We start from the raw sequence: 6,688 nt of genomic DNA, 5'->3' as shown, positions 1-6,688 counted from the left end.
CTGTATACATATACATACATACATATATACATACATGTGCGTGTGCATGTGCGTGTGCGTGTGTGTGTGTGTGTGTGTGTGTGTGTGTGTGTGTGTACGTGTGTGTATGTGTGTGTGTAAATATATATATATATATATATATATATATATATGTGTGTGTGTATATATACATATACATGTACACACACACACACATATATATGTATATATTGTTATCATTATTATCATTACCATCAATATTATTGTTATAATTTTTATCATTATTATTATCTTTATTGATGATAATTATTACAATTATAATTAGTATCATTATCATCATTATTACTATCATTATTACCATCATTATTTTATCATCATCATTATCATTCTCATTACTATTTTTATTGTTATTGTTAATATTGTTACTATCAGTCAGATAGATAATGATGCTATGATAGCCATAACCTTACCAGTTAATGACACATGAGAGGAAAAACGTTGTCTAATAACCTGTGGCATCATTTTACATACATTAATGTATGTTACTGTAGTCTTTTCTTTGTTTTTCTTTTTTTTAGTTTATAAAGAATAATTCAATATATCAACGTGAAAGAGCGCAACGAAAAGTTAACAGTAGTTTGGACCACCCTGATCTATAGCATTTATTGCATTTATGGTCATTTCAAAATTTACGATGCAATCACATCATTCAGTCTTTCATCACACTCGCTCTTTGACAATGGTAATGAAAGTGGGTGATGAGGCAAAAGATTTCAGTTCTAATTAGGACTCCACAATTCGTCTTCTTTTAACTGCTCTCGCTCTCACTGCAGCCATCTTTCTTAATTAATTCTCCATTCGTCCTTCTGTTTTCCATTACTTCGCCATTTAATTCACCATTATACTGCTTATTTTTCTTTTTCCTTAAAATTTTCTCGTAGTTTTCTCATACGTCCGTTACCCCTTACCCTCCCCCTCCGCCCCGTGCTCCCTACCTTCTCATTCTTCAAGGTAAGTCATTTTCGCTCATCCTTGAGTAATTATCTCTTAAAATTCGTTATAAAACACATTCGGATAAGGAAAACAAATCTCTGACTTAATAAGAGGTATGTCATATATATGCTTCACGCTACGAGACAAAATGGTCGTAATAACGCCAGAGTTTCAAGAACTGTGACGAAACTCCACCAAAAAGTGCAGGCCGTGTGCAGTCGGATGGACGCTTGTCTCTTCTCGAAAGTAAACCATCGCGTGGATACCAAACCTAAATGAAAATTGTGAAAGATGGTTTGTACATCCGGACACATTTGTGATACATATTCTTGTTGAATATATTACAAGTTTGATTTTTACGACTGACCGGTGCTGCTAATATTCATAAATAAATTAATTAGGAAATTAATTTAACAAATATATTAAAATTTCAGCTCTATCAAAAAGTAATTAATATTATAACTTTACCAGATATGTAATTGTAACCTAAACAATTAAATGTTATCCGCGCGAAAGTTAATTTGCATGAACCAAAGCAATAATTATTTGACAATTAACTTCACCGAAAATTGCCGTAATAGAAACCAGATATATCACAGAGATGTATAATTATTGCAAAGCAATGGCTGTGTTTTATTTTTTATACCTCTTATTTCCGTATTGCATATCCACAACAGAACCTCCAAAAGTAATAATTGCATTACGAAGTGAGAATAACGCTTTAAGGGCATATTCAATAAAGAAAATGCGAGATGAAAGAAGAGTGTATACATCTATAACTAATTCGACGTGGAGTGTCTGCTCATCAAGGCGACAGAAAATTAATGGGCGGATAAAGAAAGACAAGACGAGAAAGGGAGAGGAGGGGGGAGGGGAGAAGAAGGAGGAGACAAAAAAAAAACAAACAAAAAAACATTAATCGTGACTTAAGAAGTTTATCGGTGTCGCTGCATGGATTCGCGTGGGAGGCTGGCTCTAAGCAGCGTTGTTATGCGATGCTGTGATGCTGCGACACTCACGTAACAATAAATACACTTATGCAAGGCTGTAAAACGTGTGTTGTGAGTGTCCATTTTTCATTGTTAGTATAATGATTGTAATTACTGCAGCTGTTACTATTATTAGCGTCAACATTTTTATTATTATCGTTGTTGTTAACTTGACACTGGCATTATCAGTGTTAGCATTCACATTTCCTTTGTTGTCAGTCCTACTTCAAATATCAGTGTCATTATTATCATATGCAAATTTGTGCCCCAACTGGCATATATTGTTCTAATTACCCCCATTACACAGTCATCCCTGGTGAAGGTTAGGTAGTAATTCATATTGGCTAGAAATTAGGTCAGTAAGCTGCTTAAGATGTAAGCCAAAACAAAATTCTTAGGTTTGTAAGGAGGCGTAATATCCTCGATAGAGAGATAAGGGCGTAGGCGCCAGAACCTGGTTAAATAAATAAGCATGTCGGGTTAGCCGATGCCCGCAGGGAATGAATCCTGGTAGGTAGACTAATTGGAAAATTGATAACAAAGTGGTTTTATAGGCTACTAACGAGACAGTTTAATGACAGGTAGATTGGGCAGTTACAAAGGATGGTAGTTACGTTGGTTAATAGGGAAAACGGAGAAAGTGGTCGGGTGATATAGGCGCTATTGTGTTAAAATGTTAACTCTAGCTTGCTTGACGAAAATACGTATCCATTATTTAAAGACATTGAGTGTTATACCTTCAATGCATAATATCGACGAGTGTACATCTGCACTGGGAAACTGTACATTTTGTTGTTTCTGCCTCATTAGCAGGGCAGCGAGTCGGCGGTCGGATAACAAAGGAGTTTACCTGGTGGGAAAGAGTTGGAGAACACCTGCGCTAAGAAGATAATCTAGATAAGTCTAGATAAGGAGAGGAACAAATACGAAGGGAAGACAACAAACAAACGGTACATTTAATTGCCTGGAAAGCGAACGATTAATAATTTACGAATAAGAATGCTTCCTGGATGTACGCAAGATAACATTACAAAATTCTCCGATGCGTTCCTACAATAAATGGGTCACGTGCAATGGTTTTACGTACATATAATAATTAAGTGAGGTAATCTCCTGAATTTAGGAGAATAACCTGCGTGTAAAGAGAGGAACTAGTTCGCACGGAATAGGCGTTTCGCAGTTTTGCGAGACCAGAGAAAGTCTCGTTCATAAAAGTCATTCATGCACACATATGTGTGTGTGTGTGTGTGTGTGTGTGTGTGTGTGTGTGTGTGTGTGTGTGTGTGTGTGTGTGTGTGTGTGTGTGTGTGTGTGTGTGTGTGTACACTTGCACACGTACGCACACATTATATATATTTATATGTATATGTATATGTGTATATACATATATATGTATATATACATGTTTATATATATGTATATATTCATATGTATATATGTTTATATACATATGTATATATATATGTATATACATATACATATGCACAGTATATATATATATATATATATATATATATATATATATATATTATGTACGCATACAAACATGTGTGTATATCTATGTATGTGGGCATCGTTGCATTTACTAAGGCGACATAAAAGCTATGCAACGTTACTGTTTTTGTGACAACACTGGAGATTCTAAACACGCAACGGTTTAGGGAGCTAGTAACCTTCGCATTTCGACAGGTCTGTTTATAACCAAATGGCAAAGGAGGATCAATAATTTTTCCCATGGTACACTTGTAATCGACATCTCTAATATACAAATGATTCCATCAGTCGTTCTTTAAGCGGCAGCAACTGTGTATCTTTTTATCTTCGCTTGCCTATTTCCGCGTACGATGATAGCTGCAGCCTCCAAGTTACCTAATATTTTTGAGGGTTAATAATTCAGCTATCAGGAGGTCCGCCAAATCCGTTTACGTTCTGTTGTAGCGCTTCACCGTTCCCTGAATATCGTAGTTTTTTGTGGCACGTCTGGTGAACGGGACATGTATATGTTTTTGGGCATGCATGTATGTGTACGTAAGTGTGTACGTGCTTCCGTGTATGTAGCCTTATATGCTTTCACGTTTTCCTTTTAATCAAATCAAAATTGTTCGTGCTTTGATTATTTTCATGTTTATTGTAATGCTCATTTAAATTTATATCATTATCATCCCAATCCTTATTTATCTCCATGTACGAAAAAAAAGAGCAAACAAACAAATGAATAAAGACAAATAATAAAATAAAAAAAGAAGAGCAAAAAGGAACGAAGATGAAGTAATTAAAGAATATATATATATGATGTCTCTGTTAACAATCCTCATGACGAGTAAAAGGGTTTTTGAAGAACATGAAATCTCGTTTCTTCTTCAGACGCAGTTGCCAAATTAGACGAATTGTCATCTCAGCAAAAGCTTGCAAGTTTTGTTCTCATAAAAATCATTTAAAGCTGATTCCCGGAATGAACATCGCCAGCTGTGTGTGTACATATCTGTATACATACACATACATATACTTTCTCGCCCACATGCGCTCTCGTGCGCGTACTCACGTACACACACACACACACACACACACACACACACACACACACACACACACACACACACACACACACACACACACACACACACGCACACACACTCACACGCACATATATGCATGGATGTGTGTGTGTGTGTGTGTGTGTGTGTGTGTGTGTGTGTGTGTGTGTGTGTGTGTGCATATATGTATTTATATATATGTAAGTATACACACATACGTATATAGATACATATATATACTTACATATACTTTTATATATACATATACATATATGTGTGTGTGTGTGTGCCTGGTGCTCCAACCAGATAATACGTTTATTGTTTATAGGTGGAATATCAAAATGCTGAGCAGAAGTCCTCACTAGTCTGAAGCTAATGGTCAGGATCATCGTCTCGTGGAAGGGACTGTACTGCTAACCAAAGAGGCCAACGGAAAACCACTCTGGTCATCATTTCCCTAGTCTATTAATGTATGAAAAGTCACAGAATAATAAAGTAAGGGTAGGATATATAGATATATATATTTATATATATACAGATAGATAGATAGATAGATACGTATTCTTTAGTGCTCTGTCCTAGCACAGGTTGACCATCATGTCTCCACGCCATCCTATTCTTTCTTTATTGCGTGTGCGTGTGTGTGTTTGTGTGTACATACGTGTGTGTTTGTGTGTGCATGGGCATGTATTTAATGTATTCAGTTACATGAACTTTAATCGAAATTTTCATTCCAAACATTCACAGACTTTAAAATGCCGGAATACGTTTCATTTTTGAGTTCACCAGCCCGCGTTTCCTTCAAGATAATCTGAAGAAATTGGAATGTAATTACACACGATTCCTTTCGCTTTTGTGTCAGTCCGAAGAAGATTATGACTGTGTACATTTGTTGCGGTTCTGAATATCACATAAGGCTTGTTTGTCGCATGCATTAAGACACTAGAAAATTCGTTCTTAGAATTACCACAGTTATTATCTTCATTCTTATGATTACACAGTATTAGATTATAAATCAAATTGTGTGCGGTAAGGACTGTGTTCGTAAATATAACGTGGTAAAAGGACAGGCCACAAATGTTATGGTCCTCGATTTTGTAATTTTAGTATAAGAGCCTGTTGGGTTATGATATTTTTTTGATATTTATTATAAAATGATGTAAGTGTCGCTTTGCATTTTCTAGGTGTTTGAATTATGTGTCCTATTATGAACCGTAATATCTAATCCTGGAGAATAATAATCATTTCTAGAGATGTGACCGTTGTTGGTTCACGGTCTCAGGTCTTGGTATAGATAAAGATGCATTTACGCGCGTGTGTAGCTTTGTGTGTGTGTACGTAATATCACACACATACAAAAATGCATGACGTATATCTGCGGTTGCATGTACATAGATAAACACACATACACATGTGTGTGTGTATATACATATATATACATACATACATACATACACACACACACATACACACACACACACATACACACACACACACACACACACACACACACACACACATACACACACACACACACACACACACATATATATATTTATATATATATATATATATATGTATGACCTAGTGGTTAGCGCACTGGACTCCGACCCTTGTGTTCTGGAGTTTAATTCCCCGTCGCCTCTGCTGCAAAAATGCCTGCGCTCCGATTGCTGATTTGAACCCGATCTCATGGCGAGAAAACGACATATCGCCTTGAGATGTCAAGTCGCCGCCATGGGCCAAGTGGCAGCGCGCTGAACCACGGTTCATTAGGAAGGGCATCCGATCAAGCAAGTCTGGTTCTGTCAAATAACCTCACAGTAATGAATTGAGAGATTTCCAAGCTATGCAGGAATGGATGGATATTGCATAATAATGAGTAATATATTTATATATATGTATGAATAAACATATGTGTATACATAGATAGACATATATATGAATAAACATATATAAATATATATACAAATATATATATATATATATGTGTGTGTGTGTGTGTGTGTGTGTGTGTGTGTGTGTGTGTGTGTGTGTGTGCGTGTGTGTGTGTGTGTGTGCATATATACATATACATGGGTATATAAGTGTGTTTGTGTGTGTGTGTGTGTATATGTATAAATAATATATATATATATACATACATACATAAATATATACATATATATACTTAAATATGTATACATATACATA

The sequence above is a fragment of the Penaeus chinensis genome, chromosome 33 (genome assembly GCF_019202785.1).
Source record: "Penaeus chinensis breed Huanghai No. 1 chromosome 33, ASM1920278v2, whole genome shotgun sequence".
In the NCBI taxonomy this organism is placed as follows: Eukaryota; Metazoa; Arthropoda; class Malacostraca; order Decapoda; family Penaeidae; genus Penaeus; species Penaeus chinensis.
This window is presented reverse-complemented; position numbering follows the sequence as displayed.